The 17748-nt window shown below is 33.9% G+C and overlaps 1 long non-coding RNA gene across 1 annotated transcript in view; it reads left to right on the top strand.

The window, feature by feature from the left end:
* Window positions 1–16309, top strand: part of LOC141396734 (uncharacterized) — a 611272-nt gene extending 594963 nt beyond the window's left edge. Inside the window, exon 7 of the long non-coding RNA XR_012411234.1 lies at window positions 16206–16309. This is a non-coding gene — a long non-coding RNA (uncharacterized lncRNA). The remainder of the gene's footprint in view (window positions 1–16205) is intronic.
* The last annotated feature ends 1439 nt before the right edge of the window (window positions 16310–17748 follow it).

Genomic DNA, 17748 nt, shown 5'->3' with positions numbered 1-17748 from the left:
ACTGAACCAAAATAACACTGTGACACAAAATGGAACTCAAAGTCTGGGGTGTGGAAAATTTCATTTGAATATGAAAGTACTTGATGAGTATACTAAGAATCCAAAAGGAAATTTTCGCCATAGGTCAAGTTTCTGAGATATCGCGCGATGAAGTTTTTGATTTTTTTCCTATAATACATGGTAAAATAGCTCCATATCTCTATTTGGCGTTGTTGTAGCTTCATTTTGAGGTGACATGTCTGCAGTCAAATCGATTGGCGAATCTTTTTGTAGAACATTTCATTCTTCTAACTCAATGCCTTTCATGTCCTTTTCGTCCTTTATTTCTTGAACCGTAGTGAAAGTACCACAAGATGAGATTTTTCAGCATCCAAATATTCTACAAAAATGTTGATCAGAAGATTTTAGCTACGGTTCTCTTTGACAGCTAATCGATTCTGTCACATTTTCATTGTCCTTTTTGACATTTAATCGGTTTTGGTTCAGAAATAAACTATGTTTTGTTTTTCTGTATATTCGGCATTGGTTATTTATTGGTATGTAGACATAACAGTTGGTTATTGCTTATGTAGACATCTGGGGTGCTTCTGAAATATTTACCACAAATAGCTCTTGTAATGGTGAACACGTTAATAACAAATTTTCTTGGAGGATAGATCCGGTTATCTCAATTTTTGATCCGGATATTCCGACATTAAAACGGATTTTTGAACCGGTTTTAAGTAACCGATTAAACTTATATGTATACCGTTAAAAAGCTTATAGAGTTGTCAATCAAATTAAATTAATTCGTTTCTGAAAACTTTGTTAGTTGCAGTTCTAGAACAAAAAAACCGATTTCTTAAACCGTTTTTAAGGAAAAATATCAAAACGCGCAAATATGGAGATCAAAGCCTGTGGGGCGAACAATTCTTTTTGGCGATGAAAGTCGATGAAGATAATAATACGAACGCGGAAGGACAGTTACGCCGTAGGTCAAACTTCTGAGTTATGGCGCGATCAAATTTCGCTTGTTTTTTGTCATGTAGGTATGTATAGTTTGCCAAGAAAGAATTCATTTCGCCATAACTCAGAAGTTTGACCTACGGCGTAACTGTCCTTCCGCGTTCGTATTATTATCTTCATCGACTTTCATCGCCAAAAAGAATTGTTCGCCCCCCAGGCTTTGATCTCCATATTTGCGCGTTTTGATATTTTTCCTTAAAAACGGTTTAAGAAATCGGTTTTTTTGTTCTAGAACTGCAACTAACAAAGTTTTCAGAAACGAATTAATTTAATTTGATTGACAACTCTATAAGCTTTTTAACGGTATACATATAAGTTTAATCGGTTACTTAAAACCGGTTCAAAAATCCGTTTTAATGTCGGAATATCCGGATCAAAAATTGAGATAACCGGATCTATCCTCCAAGAAAATTTGTTATTAACGTGTTCACCATTACAAGAGCTATTTGTGGTAAATATTTCAGAAGCACCCCAGATGTCTACATAAGCAATAACCAACTGTTATGTCTACATACCAATAAATAACCAATGCCGAATATACAGAAAAACAAAACATAGTTTATTTCTGAACCAAAACCGATTAAATGTCAAAAAGGACAATGAAAATGTGACAGAATCGATTAGCTGTCAAAGAGAACCGTAGCTAAAATCTTCTGATCAACATTTTTGTAGAATATTTGGATATTGAAAAATCTCATCTTGTGGTACTTTCACTACGGTTCAAGAAATAAAGGACGAAAAGGACATGAAAGGCATTGAGTTAAAAGAATGAAATGTTCTACAAAAAGATTCGCCAATCGATTTGACTGAAGACATGTCACCTCAAAATGAAGCTACAACAACGCCAAATAGAGATATGGAGCTATTTTACCAAGTATTATACGGAAAAAATCAAAAAATTCATCGCGAGATATCTCAGAAACTTGACCTATGGCGAAAATTTCCTTTTGGGTTCTTAGTATACTCATCAAGTGCTTTCATATTCAAAAGAAATTTTCCACCCCCCAAAAATGCTGCTGCACAGTGTAATTAATATTTAATTTTATATTTGACTACTGTCGACATCTGATTGAAAGCTTTTCTGGTCTTCTTGATTAGCATTTTTATGTCTTTAATACACCAAATAGAAGCAGAGGTTTTTGTTATTAGACTAAAAATTTCAATTTTAAATTTGTGTGTTTGCCTTTTGTAATATCACTGATATTTTACCATAAATGCCAAATTTTAAATTAGTTTAAAGATCAGATGGTTTAGTTTCATTATCAAGCTCTCTCCTTGGAATACATGTGACGATCCTATAAAAATTGGGAACTGCAGCGTGATTACAAAAAATGGAAAAAAATAATTACCGACTTTTGCCATATATCCGTTGTTTGACTACCTTCGCCAACCAGCTTTGCAACAGTGTAAAGGAAATCCTATCATCTTCCATTGACGGACCTTCCTTTTGGAACACGCCTACTAGAAGGGTAGATATTCGCATATGAATAAAACGTTAATGTTCTCCACATAAGTTTTTTTCCCATTCCGACCCCTGAATATTAACCGACCATCACCAACATCAATAGGCTTCTTCTTCTGTTTGACCCCCATTAACCCTCAAAATTTCGTGATGATCCGACCAAAATTGCGATCTGTAGCGTGATTAAATAAATGGAAAAATGGGATGTATTACCGACTATTGCGATATCTCTGCCAACCTACTTTGCATCACTGTAAAGATGGGATTTTCTACTTTCATATTCAAGCTTTACTTTTGGAAGGTCCCCAACCAAAGCTGTTATATTCGTCATTATAATTAAAATCGCAAAAATGAAAACTTGTTTTCGTTGTTTGACCACCTACGACAACCTACTTTACATCGTTAGAAAGATGATATTTTCTACTCTCATTGTCAGGTTTTGCTTTTGGTATACCCCTTGTAAAAGCTGAGATATTCCATGAAAAAAAACTTGACTTTATCTCAAAAACTGTTTTTTTTTTGCCCATTTCGACCTTCACCAAAATCAGTAGTCTTCTTCCCCCCGGGATCCCTATTAACCACAAAAATTTCGTGAGGATCCGACCAAAACTGCGACCTGTAGCGTGATTTCAAAAAATGGAAAAATGGGATGTATTAACGACTATTATGATATCTTCGTTATTTGGTCACCTACGCCAACCTGTTTTGCATCGTTGTAAAGATGGGATTTTCTACTTTCATATGCTTTGCTTTTGGAAAGTCCCCAACCCAAGCTGGGATATTAGCCATCATAATAAAAATCGCAAAAATGAAAATTTGGGTTTCATTAGCGACTATTGCGATATATTAGTTCTTCGATCACCTACGACAACCTACTTTACATCGTTAGAAAAATAATATTTTTTACTTTCATCGTCAGCTTTTGCTTTTAATATACCCTTTATAGAAGCTGAGATATTCGCTTTGGAAAAAAATTTTGACTTTTCCTCCAAATAAGTTTTGTGGTCCATTCCGACCCCTAAATATTATCCTACCATCACCAAAATCAATTAGTGACGGTCCGATCAAAATTGCGACCTGTAGCTTGGTTACAGGGTTTAGATGGAAAGACGGACGAAAAGACACACATAGTCAGATCGACTCAGCTCGTCGAAACATTCATTTTTGTTGTATATATAAGTATGGGTCTACGACCATTTTTTCGATGCGTTACAAACTTCTTGGCCAAACCAACTTATACAACAAAATATTAAAACAACGACTATGGGATTAAGCCTGACTATTTTGAAAAACAAAATAGAAATCGTCATCCCAAATAAAAAACGCCAACCATCCTGATTTTTGATCTACTTGAAAAGGACAAAGGGCGTGGTCTTTTCAACGATTTTTTGGTTGACTCGAAAACTACAAAGGGCGTGGTATTTTCAAAAATTGTTTAAATGACTCGAAAAAGAGAAAGGGTGTGCTTTCTTAAAGATATTTTTAAGGATTTGTTGGATGGACTCGAAAAAGTCCAAGGGCGTGGTTTTTTAAAGATTTTTGATGCACTTGAAAGGGACAAAAAGCGTGCTCTTTTCAACGATTTTTTGATGGACTCAAAAAAGACAAAGGGCGTGGTCTTTTCAAAGATTTTTTAATTGACTCGAAAAAGACAAAGGGCGTGGTCTTTTCAAAGATTTTTTAATTGACTCGAAAAAGACAAAGGGCGAGTTTTTTAAAGATTTTTTTATAGACTCGAAAAAAGACGTAGGCGTGGTCTGTTTAAAGATTGCAAAGATTTGTTGGATGGACTGGAAAAAGTCCAAGGCCGTGGTTTTTTAAAGATTTCAGAGATATGTTGGATGGACTGGAAAAAGTCCAAGGCCGTGGCTTTTTAAAGATTTCAGAGATATGTTGGATGGACTGGAAAAAGTCCAAGGGCGTGGTTTTCTTAAAGATTTTTGATGTACTTGAAAGGGACAAAGAGCGTGGCCTTTTCAAAGATTTTTTGATGGGCTCTAAAAATACAAAGAGCGTGGTCTTTTTAAAAAATGTTTTGATAAACTCTAAAAAGACAAAGGGCGTGGTTTTTTAAAGATTTTTTGATGGACTAGAAAAGGACAAAGGCCGTGGTCTTTTTAAAGATTTTTTTGATTTACTCGAACAAGATAAAGGGGTGTGTTTTTAAAGATTTTTTTATGTACTCGAAAAAGACAAAGGCGTGGTTTTTTAAAGATTTTTTGATGGACTCGAAAACGAAAAGGGCGCGTTTTTAAACATTTTTTGATAGACTCAAAAACGACAAAGGGTTTGTTTTTTAAAGATTTTTTGATGGACTCAAAAACGACAGAGGGCGTGTTTTTTAAAGATTTGTTAATGGTCTATTTTTTGACGGTGCCGAAAAGAACAAAGGATGTCGATAATAATTTTAAAGGTTTTTGATAGACTCAAAGGATTTGGATGTTTTAAACGTTTTTTTGCTAGATCCAAAGGATTTGACTTTTTTAAGGTTTTTTTTTTATGGGACATTAAGTTAAAGAGATTTGCTGATAGACCCGAAGATGACAAAATGCGTCGATATTTTTAATATTTTTTGAATATTTAAATATGTGTCCTCTTCGAGACAAAAGTCGTGGTTTCATACAGATAGACGACCATTCAAAGGATTTCTATACTTCGAAGAGCTTTCAACGGCATCTATTAGATAGAAAATCTTTAAACGATCTTCTGTAGATAGAACACCTTTAAACGGTTTTTGGTATATAGAATACCTTATATAGTTTGAAGATATATCAACCTTGTTCTCTAGGTAGATAGACCTTTCAGCCGTCTTCTGTATATAGAATGTCTATCAACTCTCTTCTGTAGGTAGAACATCTTTCAAAGGTTTTTTATAAATAGAAGACCTATCAAAGGTATTCTGTATTTAGGAGAAATTTCAAGTTTCTTCTGTATAATAATCATGAGATAATTTTTCAGCTGTCTTCTGTATACATTCGACATTTTAACTTTTTGGTCTTCTACACATTGAAGGTGTTTTTTAAAAGTATTCATTGGACAGAAAACCTTTCAACGATCTTCTTTAGATATAACCTTTTGACCGTCTTCTGCCTACAGAACACTTTTCAACGGCCTTTTGTAGTTGGAACCCCTTATAACAGTTTTCTGTAAATAGAATTCCTTTCAAAGGTATTCTGTAGATAGAAGACATTTTAACTTTCTCCGCATTCTGTAGATAGACGAATTCTCAACGGTATCCTGTAGGTAGAAGATCTTTCAACAGTCTCAGATATATAGAAAACCAACCGTCTTATGTATATATAAGATCATCTCCAACGGTATTATATAGATAGAGCCAACCTTCTTCTGTGTATATTGTCGTTCAATGGTCTTTTATAGATAGAAGATATTTCAAAGGTCTTTCATTCTTCTGAAGATAAATACCTTTGGTGAGTCTTCTTTATATTGAAGATATTTAACACTTTCGTATAGTAAGAACACCTTTCGACGCACAGTGGTCCCACCTGTATGGAAAGGAGTGCCAAAAATAGTTCTAATCGAGTTAACGCCTTGAAATTTTAAACATAGTTTTATAACGAGCCCAAAAGGGAGAAAAACAAATTTAATGGACGTAGGTGTAGCCCCCATATAAAGGTACCGATTTTTTATATTTTGACGATTTTAACCATGTTTTCCAGTCGATTTGGCTGTAATTTTGCATTTTGTGTTCTGTTGCCTCAGACCACCTTGCAAGAAATGTGCAATATAGGTCCACGTTTAGGTATAGCTCCCATATAAACGTACCTCCCTATATTCGGTATTTTGACGATTTTAGCCAGATTTTCGAACCAAGTTGGCTGTAATTTTACGTTTTGACTTCGAGCTATACCAAGTTTAGGCATAGCTCCCACATAAACGTACCTTCCGATATTCGGTATTCTGACGATTTTAGCCACATTTTCCAACCGATTTGGCTGTAATTTTGCATTTTAAAGGCGTTGTATAAATGGAATAACTTACAGGGTGGCAGATGTTGGCAGCTGGATTTCTTTTTATCGTAAACAAGAGACTTTCCCCTGTATTTAAAAAATATGGGCTTGCCCTTTCGGGACCAACATTAGTAAAACTCAACATAAATGTATAGCAATGATATTAATGATGATTATTAATTTTAATAATGCAATAGCACAAAAAGTCATTTACAAAGTATTTATTTTTAAGGAACTTTGAAAACGAATTTTGAATTTGTTTTTCCGTAAGTTTCGTAAGAATATTGTCAATGCCATCAAATTTAACCGCCTGTTCATGTATGTCGGACGGAAACCTGTACGAAAGGAAAGCAGTCACTCACTTCCGTCTAAAAATGTGTTCATGTATTTCGCAAACTATCGTGCGACTGCCGTTACGTATCCTATGCGAAATACTACTAATTTGAATGTACATTTGTACAACTATGTTCCATAAATGAGAGCCAAATGAGAAATGAAAACAAAATCCACATATACATACAAACATTGGAATATGTGTGATTTGTTTTGTTTGAAAAATAAGTGTGTCGGTATTTTGAATTATTTTATTGATTTCTTCAACATAGTGAATGAAACCCCCATTAAAACGTGTTTATAAAATTTTTATTTTGTTAAAAGATTGTCTTGCATCAATTTGTTTTAGGATTTTCGCTATTATTCGCGAGTTTACGTTCTACTCGGCAGCTACAAAGCAAGTGAGTGATTTTGACATTATCTTTCTATAAGAGACAGCCCTTTCGAAATACATAAACCCAAAATTAATGGAAAAGTGTACGTTTATGTGTTATTTCGTATGGCTTGTCGGTCGCATAGATTTTCGTTTCGAAGGCGTTTACCTGAACAGAAAATGATTTTTTTCCACTTTCGAAGCGCAAAAAACCTTTCGGTCGGTACATGAACAGGCTGTTAAAGTTCGAAAAGACGTTTTGGTCTTCTCATTTTACGTTATCTGTCAACCAGTGTTATCATTCAAATATTTCCATAACATAACAGAACTTATCACAACGTATATCTCACCCATCATCAAGATGATTTCAAAACTTTGAAGCACCTATAGAACTTAACAACATATACAACAGTACCAATGTATTGTCGTTAAGTTCTGTAGGTACGTTAAACGCTTGAAATCGCCTTGATGATGGGTGGCGTATACGTTGTGAAAGAAATTATACGTTATGGAAAATATATGCAATAGAGAAGTTGGCTGTTCCAACTGAATTTTTTGTGTTTCGAACTCAAATGTTGTTTTTAGTAAATGTTGTTGTTAAGACATGTAATTATTATACCTTACTCCACAATGTGGGAAGGGTATTATAAGTTTGTTTTAACACCGCGAAATATTCGCCGTAGACCCTCAATGTGGTATACCATTTTTCATATCTCGGCGAGATAAAGCGATACAACGAAGTGTGTAATCAAACTCCAGGCAGCAATTATGGCCCGATCGTCACGAAATTTGGTTTCACATCAGAATAGATCGCTATTTTAATTGGTGATAATCGTGAAATATTTAGCGGGTGAAATTGATCAAAAATAAATTTTTATCCGGTTTTGTAGCTGCTCTGTTGGTCGCAATAATAGACCGATCGCCTCGAAAATTCGAACAAGGTAACAGTATATGACAAAGAATATGCTTGCAATTTGATATGGTGATCGGATGATGTATAGAGGGTTAAATAACACCTTTTGTGTGAAAATTGTGAAAATTTTTAATATACCGGTTACATCTTTATTCCTGGAAGACACGTCCAGCCCACGTAAATAATATTTGGAAGGCAAACTCTTGCCCATTTCATTGATGTGAATTATGTTGATGTACGTGATCAGATAGTGTTATCATAAACACGCTAGAAGTCGCAATTATTGCTCAATAGTCACGAAATTTTGCACGAGGTAAGAGTTTAGGTCGAAGAAGATGCCTGCAATTTTAGATAATGATCAGATATTATTTAGCGGGTGAAATGGACCATTACATTGGTATGAAAAATATAAAAAATTTATTTTTGTCAATATTTTAATTCCTGGAAGGCATATACCGGCAAAGTAGCCTACATATGGAAAAAGAACTGCTGACCTTTCCCCTAATGCAAATTGCATATAATGTGTCTGCTATATAACTAGCATACAGCCTATTATATAATGGATTTTGTGTAGAGAACCATGTTTTCCTCCGATACTACAAATTTGCAATAATAGTCTGATCGGCGCGAAATTTTATGTACGGTTTGGATTTACGCTAACTAAGAAGCTTGCAATTTAACATGATGATCAGATAATATTTACCGGGTTAAATGGTTCAAAACTTTTGTGTAAAATTTGTATTATATCCTGATCGTCAACGTGAGTTATATTTGGAAGATGATCTATTAACATACATTAACATAATTGATATACGTGGTCTGATACACCATATTTTATACAAGTTAACCCTATTATATACGAAAATCCCACAGATTTAATTGTGTGCAGTGTAATTACATTCACGCTAAAGGTCGCAGTTACAGTTCAATACTGACAAATTTATGCACGAGGTAAGAGTTTTGGTCAAGGAAGATGCTAATAATTTTGTGTAATGATCAGATAATATTTAACCAAAACTTTTGTAAGAAAGATATAAAAATTAAATTTTGGCTCCACATTTTAATTTCTGGGTGACATTCAGACGAATTACAAAAACGAAACTAGAAAAACCAACTCGTGACCTCTTTTTTATGCAAATTTATGCAATGTAACGTTTAGATAACGGAAGCCCTGTCTAACATATAAATGGGGTTCTTTATTGTTTTGGCTTGCTTGTAACGAACTACATTTATTTGCTATGCTACAAAATGAAATTCCCACAATTTAAATTTATGCAAATTGCAACTATATGGTAGTCTTGAAATATAGTAGCCTAAAAAATTTTCGTTTTTTTCATTAGGTGATTGGGTAAAAATCAGCGAAAACTACTTCTAATGTCTTTTACTATTTCTTTCTTTATAGAAATATTAATTTTTGAAAAAAAACATGTATGTATACATATAGCCAAAACGGTATATGTGTACATTATAAAATAAGGGAAATAACACCTATCGTTTCGAGCAATGAGGGTGTATGTATGTTCTATATCTCTGGTATGTTATCGTGTATATCAACTTTTGTATGTATGACCGGACGGCAAAAATATGTCGCAATCATATAAAATTATTTCAGTGGAAAACTAGTGCGCAGGGGAAGTGGTGTAGGGTATCAAATGGTCGGCATCGTCCGACTATAGCCGTCTCTTACTTGTTTTTTAAATACATTTTTTTATTATATGTTTTCTTTCCTCTTTCTTTTCTTTCTTTCTCACACTATGATGATGACAACTTTGATGCTGCTAATATCTACCACCACCGATACCCTACAAATTGCAATTAATTTTTTTTAGTCAGTATGAAATCAACAATCGGGGGCCACCGTGGTGCAATGGTTAGCACGTCCGCCTTGCACTCAGAAGGTCTGCGGTTCGAAGGCCAAGCAACATCAAATTTTCAACGGTGGCAAAATTCCCCCTCAGTAATGCTTGGCGACATTTCCTGAGTATTTAAGCCATGAAAAACTTCTCTACAAGTGGTGTCGTAAGACACGCCGTTCGGACTCGGCAATAAAAAGTAGGTCCCATATCATTGAGCCAATATGAATCGGCGTGCACTCATTGATATGAGAGAAGTCTCCCTTGTCCCAACTGGGATGTTTGTGGAACAATTATATAAATCAACAATCATTCCTTCATCTTTTTTATTGTTTTCGTTGACTGGACTATCATCATCATTGTTTTAACGGCATTTGTCGCTTGTTTCGTTTGCATATCATATTCGTTTGTTTTCATATGTCAACAAAAACAAAATTCAGTTTGTTTGACATTCTTATTCTCTTTGGCCTCGTGGTACTCTTTATATCCATAACGATGATACTCCTCTTGGAAAATGTTTGCTGTTGATGCTGCGCAACCTGCAAACAAACAACCAACTGGCACTGTAATAAATTGTCAATAATCTATATATGTATGTAAATATATTTCATTTCATATCTTTATACATACATATATACATATACATATCTCCTAGTCTGGCTGCCAATTCTTCATTTCGTCGAATGATTGTAACGTCTGCAAACATTTTTTATGGCTGTGATGCAATGTTGAAAATATCAACCAACCGACACCCAACTGCTGATACTAACAATGCATAACCGTCTTCTTCTCCTTTGATTTTGCTCAGCTACAGCTTATGTAAAATGTCAATCGACCGATGTATTTTGCAATCAACCCGGCGACATACCACCCTCGGATGGCAGTCGGTTGTCCGGTCCAAGTGTGCCCACGGATAAACGTTGTGTTGACTATTTGGATTGCCGCAATGGTCGTGAGAAAGAGGTATGTAAGGGCACCGCCTGTCGCCTAGATCCGTTTCGTTGTGCCAATGACTTAAAGTGTATTAGTGCTTCACTGAAGTGCAATCACAAGAATGACTGTGGCGATAATTCTGATAAACAAAGATGCAGTAAATACAAACATTTACACATATATTTATATTTAGTGCTGTTGTCAATAGCTTCTTATGGAAGTGAATGTTAGTTAGTACGGCTGCTGTTTGTTCTATCATCATTTATCCGAGTAACATCATCTGTAGTAATAGTGGAAGTAGTAGACGACGTATGTATTTCCTATGGCCTGTGCCGTCCATGATCTTTGTTCAACTATTGTTTCGTTTGCCTACTGACCGACCAACCAACTGGCAACCGACAGATGATGTTGCTTCGGTGCTCTGTGTGTGCCACGTACTTAATGTTGTGGAAAATTTACGTCAAAACGAGAAAACCCCATGAATTTGCAAACCTCAGGTTGCGTATATTGCACAGAGTGATTGATTTTAGGAAGATTTGTTTGATTTTCACTTTTTCAAAAACCTTGGGAAACAAAAGACAATACAAAGCGTATTATCGCCAACACTCTTAGTATTCGTTAGATAGTCCAGTCAAAATAGACATGCGTATAAGGGAGAAATAGCAAAAAGTCCCACAAAGCAGAATTTTGGTGGAAATCTAGGGTTTGCCATTAGAATAACTAAACTAAACACGCTCCAATTTTGTTTGATTTTTATTTCAAAAGGTAGGCATAATTTCGCTCTTAAAGGAAACATATAGTTTTTGGGGGAACAGACCCGGTTACTGCGGTTATTTTAGCCATTTCACATGAATATGTGCGTATTTTCCTTATAAGTGCATATAAATGATGTGTTTTTTAAAGCAAGAATGGTTCCTTCTAGGAAATAAAAATAGGTAAAAAACTTTTTAAGTTAAACGGTTTTATGTTAAACATACATTGCAATGTTTAAGATAAATGTACTAAAAACCAAAAAATAATAAAATAGATACAGTCGTGGGAATTATAAACATATGCATAGACTAGACTAAAATAAAACCGTGGGGTACGTCAATTGTCTACAATCATTGATCAAAATGTTCGTTTTGTAATGTTACACTATAATAAGGCAGTTGTTCAACCGACAGTGATGGACGTGTGATAAGTAGGGATAGAATGTGCGAACAAGCTAACAAGCTCGATTATAAGCGAGTTTTAGGGTTTCATAGTGGTGAGCGAGTAGTACTTTGTCGATTAAAGACAAAGAACGAGCAGTAAAACGATTCCGCCAGCAGTGTGAATGTCCAACGATAAACTAGTTGAAACATCTCTTTTATTTACATGGAGTGTATAACTATTGGAATTTCCATGAGCAAGAAAATAGTAAGGAATTTCCTCACCGTCTGCGGGCCAACTGCCTAACGACGAATTAAACGATTCTTCTATCGCACATTAAGTCGATAATTTGTAGACAATTGACGTTCCCCACGGTTTTATTTTAGTCTAGTCTATGCATATGTTTTTAATTCCCACGACTGTATCTATAACTGTTTTTGCACGCATGGGTTTGGTGGGGACTTTCAGGATATTGCTTCTAATGGCAAACCCTAGCTCTTCACCAAAATTCAGCTTTGTTGGAATTTTTGCTATTTCAATGTCTATTTTGACTGGACTAAGAAGATAATGGAGGTTTTTGTTTTCTAGCTGGTAATCTAATTTTTGGGGGTAATTAAGTGTAGTGGTATTGCATTTAAAGAGGGATCACATTCCTAACATTAAATCACAGCTTATAAGTAATGTATCACCCATATACCATCATAAAATATCATAAAAATATGCTGTTTTTAATGAATATCATCTCGTGAGTGTTCATAAAACACTGACGCATTCATAAATTAAAACTTTTAAAAATATTTTACGGATTTTTCTTAGTTGTTTCCTTTCAGTTAACCTTAGATCAGCAGTGCTCAATTGGTGTCCCAGGTGCTGTTGGTGTGTGTCAAGTTGATCACTCACACAATTAAAAAAGAGAGTTTTTGTTTTTGAAATGACATTTTTCAATACACAAATTGTTTGTATTACATAAGACAACCCAACAAACCAACATTACTTGAGAAAAGATTATATTAGAATTGTAAATGCTTGAGTCGCAACTGGAGAATAAACGAAACATGATTCTCTTGAAAATATTGAATGTGTATGCTAATTATTAGCTTATAAGTATAATTGTAGAATGTGTTTATACAAATTATTTTTCGTAAATGATTGCTTAAGTCTGGAGTATTCCCCCATTGCACTGTAGTCGAAACCACTGATCTAGCGGAGCGAATTGCAAACGAATTGAGATATATTTCTGAAATTTTGCAAAAACTCAGCTTGTGTCTGTGGGTAATAATGGGTCGCATTCCGTGTTCTCACTCCGTGTAAAATCTTCTTACAAAAATTTTTCAATATGGGTCTATGTTTCGATATAGTTTTTTTTAGGGTACCCCCGATTCGTTTAATTTTTACTTATATCCCATATTTATTAAACGATTTTGCTATAATTTGTCATTTTTTGTCTCCAGGGAAAGGACTCCTCCTTGCAAAAAATTATCAAGATTGGTCCATATGTTGGTATAGCTCCCATAAAAATGCACTCTACATATTTTGAGATTGTGTTTGTTTGAAAATACAAATATTTCCCATAGTATCCCAACATAACATTTTGTGTCATTTTATAAAATACCAAAACAAAAAATATTTATTAAAATGTTCTGCTTCTACAGAAGAAGCCTACAATAAGCGTACATATTAAATATTTTCCATCATCGTTTAGATCATTTTCTAGTTATTAAACATGCAGTTTAAAACTTTTTTGTAATATTATCTCAAGTAATTTTAGTATGCTGGTTTGTCTTTTGCCATAGAAAAAAATGTGTATTGAAAATTGTCATTTCAAAAGCAAAAGCTCTCTTTTTTAATTGTGTGAGTGAGCAAATCGACACACACCGACAGCAGAAGGGCGCCCTTTGAACAATCCTACTTTAGATTAACATTTTCAAAATTGTGAAATACCAAGTCTTCGCCAGAAGAAAATTGAGATTTTAATTTTTTTTATTTTATTTAAGAAAATTATTGTTTTTTTTAAGCCTGGCTTACTCCTAGAGTTTTTTAATTTTATTAATACAACTTATTACTAGTTGGGAAATTTTTTCATCTTTACTAAGAGGTAAGACAGGGTAAAATATAGTTTCACATCTAGCTACAAATGCTCATCCTCTATATTGTATCTTCATCGAATGTGCATAATTGTCTAAAGAAACATTCCCAATTTGCTATAATTCCATTCCGCAGAAACAATCAAGAATTTATCATTTGAAAAAATATGGATTTTATACCTCACCAGTTCTAAGAATAAACATAAATTTTTTCATTTCATATTCCGTGTATGAATGGAATTCCGAGCGTTTACAGTTGCTGTTACTGACACTTCAATTTTTTGTTTTTTCAACGGTTCAACATGTGTTGCAATAAATTGGGAATGTCAAACTCTTTTTGCAAACCAGTAAATATACATATTTAATCCATTCCGCAGAAACAATCAAGAATTTATCATTTGAAAAAAGTGGATTTCCTACCTTACCAGTTCTAAGAATAAACATCAATTTTTGTCATTTCATATTCCGTGCGTTTACGGTTGCTGTTACTGGCACTTAAGTTTTTTGTTTTTTATAAACGATTCAACATGTGCTGCAATAAATTGGAAATGTCAAACTCAATTTGCAATTGTATAGATGCTTAATATGAAATCGCCTTAGCGATGGATGGCGTATTCGTTGCTTATACGTTATGGAAAATGTTAACGAAACACGAACAAAATTTAAACACGGAACTTTATTTATGTTCAGCACATAGACCATAGGGATATAACTTTTTCTCCATTTCTTGGAAATTTCAAAAAAATATAAAGAAATGCGTTTTCAAATTTTCCCTACCGTTAAAAAAAGTTTCCGCACCGATTGCATTCCAGTTTTCCATTGCAGTTATTTTTATTAGGTCTTCTATTTTGATAGCATATCGTTATTAAATAAGTTATTTCATTTTGAATATAATATTCAATATCGGACAATTCTTTATAAGTCCAATACAAAATTTTGACCAAATAGCGATAATTAAGCTATTATTTTAGCCAAAATAAATTACATGTGTACATATAAATATTGATTCAATAAAAAAAATCAAAAATTTTACAAAGAACAATTTATTTTCGATCGGTCTAAACAGATTTTGCCATATTCATCGGGAATATACGTGGAAAAATATAGAAGACCCATGTCGGACTTTGTAAAAATTGTGATAATGATTACTTTAAGCCATAATTACGTCAAAATGCGTGAGACGTCCACTACTATCATTCAGAGATAATAATGATGAGGTTGAGGGTCTATAAAATATCATGATAAATTCTAGACCCACGTTGAAAATTTTTACATAATTTGCCCTTGAAATCCAAGTATATGAGCAAATCCTTTATGTGTTTGTTGTAATCATTTACGAAATAGCCCTTAACTTCGATTTCTAGCGTAAATTATGTAATATTTTTCAATGCAGGTCTAGAATTTATCATAAAATTGTGAAGACCCTCGCCAATATCTGAGATGTTATTCCCCATTAATAAAGATGATATTATCGCTGGAAGATAGCCGTGGACGTCCAACACATTTTGACTTACAATAGATACACCTACATATGTAATGTCTTGAAATCGTAATTATGGCTTAAAGCACTCAAAATACACAATTTTTACAAAGTCTGACATGGGTCTACTATATTTGCTCATGTATATTCACGATGAATATAGCAAAAACTGTTTAAATCGATCACATGACATCTTCGTAACAAACTCATGTTTAAAAAACACAACAAAATATTTCTGTTGGCCAAGGATAATGAAACTCTGGTAAAAAATCGTAAAATATGGTCTTGAGCTACATATATATCGAAAACAAGAGCTGATATTTAGTCTATCAGCTCTCTGCTTTCGGATATGAAAATAACTCGATAGAGTTGTGCCAAAGGAACTATATGGAACTACCTAGTTCATTTCGCAGTTCCAATGGCCCACATTTTTTCTTTGAACAAACTGCGTATACTTAATATCACATGTTATATTTCGTGGTGTTACTCATACGTTTTGGAACTAGGACAAGGAACTGGGAACAAGATTACGCAACTCTACAATTTGAGTTAAAAAGACAAACAAATACGATAAAAACAGTCATTTTTTTATTTTTGTTGACCAGTGTTATTATTCCCACATTTTACTCCCTTTCATCTCACATCTTTGTTTCTTTTATGTTTGCAGATTTGTTATCGTGGCCATAACCTCGAATTTGTATTGTGATGGTTACCAAGATTCTCCTGATGAGAGTGCAGAGACCAACTGTACGGCGATTGCATGCCCCGAGGCGGTGTAAATACAAATACATATTGAAAATATTGTCAAAACAATTGAACATAGAACAAAAATTGTTTATAATTTTTGATGACTTTTCAGTATTTTAAATAATTGTAATGTATATTTGTGCCTCTTTTCAGTTTCGTTTACATGTGGCAATAGCAAAGGAAGTTATCACGAATAGAGAAATCGACTTGAAAAAGCGGAAAATATATTGAAATTTTCATACACCACAATGTTACCTTTATCCCAAATTTTGAGAAATTCTAAAGAAATATCAAAATCATACGGCTTCAAGATTTCATAAATCTTTTGAAGAATTGTTCAGCTGATAGTATGTTTGTATATTATTTATTGCCTGATGTTCAAATATTAAAGCCCCTCGGTCAAAGAATTGTTGTTAACATATGTAACTCAAGAACAAATAATATTGTTAATATTTAATATTGATATTTTAATTATTTACATATTTTTTTTAAATTAACACATATTGATATTAATTTCATTAAAATAAAGTATACAAAATAAAATTTGGCAATACAAAAATTAAGAGTTTTTTTTGCCTTTATGATTGGCATCGTATATGAAAGGGTAAGCTGTATGGTCCTCCTTGCGCCTAAAAGTATATTGCTAAGCATCCCACTCCTAAAATAGTTTGAAATGCAAAGCATTGGTAACACATGATTGAAATTCGAGAATCGGGTTTAAATTATGACCATTTTCTTTGAAAAATTGGCCGTAAAAATTGGAATTTGTCTTAAAATTCCATGAAATTCAAGAACTATGACACTTAATTAAACATTCCAATTATTCGGATAATGAAAACAAAAATGTTATGAGTAAATGTTAACTAAACAAAGTAAAAAAATAATTAAAATAGGTTTTCTGATCGTAAACACACGGCGTAATTACATATGCCGTCGAGCATATGCCGTCGAATATATTCTAAGAGGCATCGTAGTTCACCTCATATATCTTTGGCAGCAATATGCTAGCCACGTTTTCATAGTATTTCGACTATATGGTATCGTACCATCCATTTGTTCACTTATATTACACGGTGATGTAAGTAATCAAAGGCTATAGTCGGACGTAGCAGACCATGTGATACCCTGCACCACGACCTCTAGGAATTAGCTATGTGCAACCGCCTTGCACGCTGAATTTCTGGTTTCCTGGCCACATCAAATTTTCAACAGTGGCAAAATAACCCTTAGTAATGTTGGCGATATTTCCTGAGTATTTCAGCCATGAAGAACTTCGCTACAAGTGGCAACTTAGGGCACGCCTTTCGGATTCGGTGATCAAAACTAGGTCACATACCAATGACCTAATCTGAATCCATTGATATAAGAGAAACCTCCCTTGTCCCTACTGGGATGTATGTGGAACAATTATATAAATTATACATTTCTAAAACATATGCCAAATCTGAAAAATTCACTTAGAT

The sequence above is a fragment of the Musca autumnalis genome, unplaced genomic scaffold (assembly GCF_047663935.1).
Source record: "Musca autumnalis isolate F117 unplaced genomic scaffold, ASM4766393v1 scaffold_3, whole genome shotgun sequence".
NCBI classification, from domain to species: Eukaryota; Metazoa; Arthropoda; class Insecta; order Diptera; family Muscidae; genus Musca; species Musca autumnalis.
Note: the sequence above shows the minus strand (reverse complement) of the source record. Positions and strands in the feature narration are given on the sequence as shown.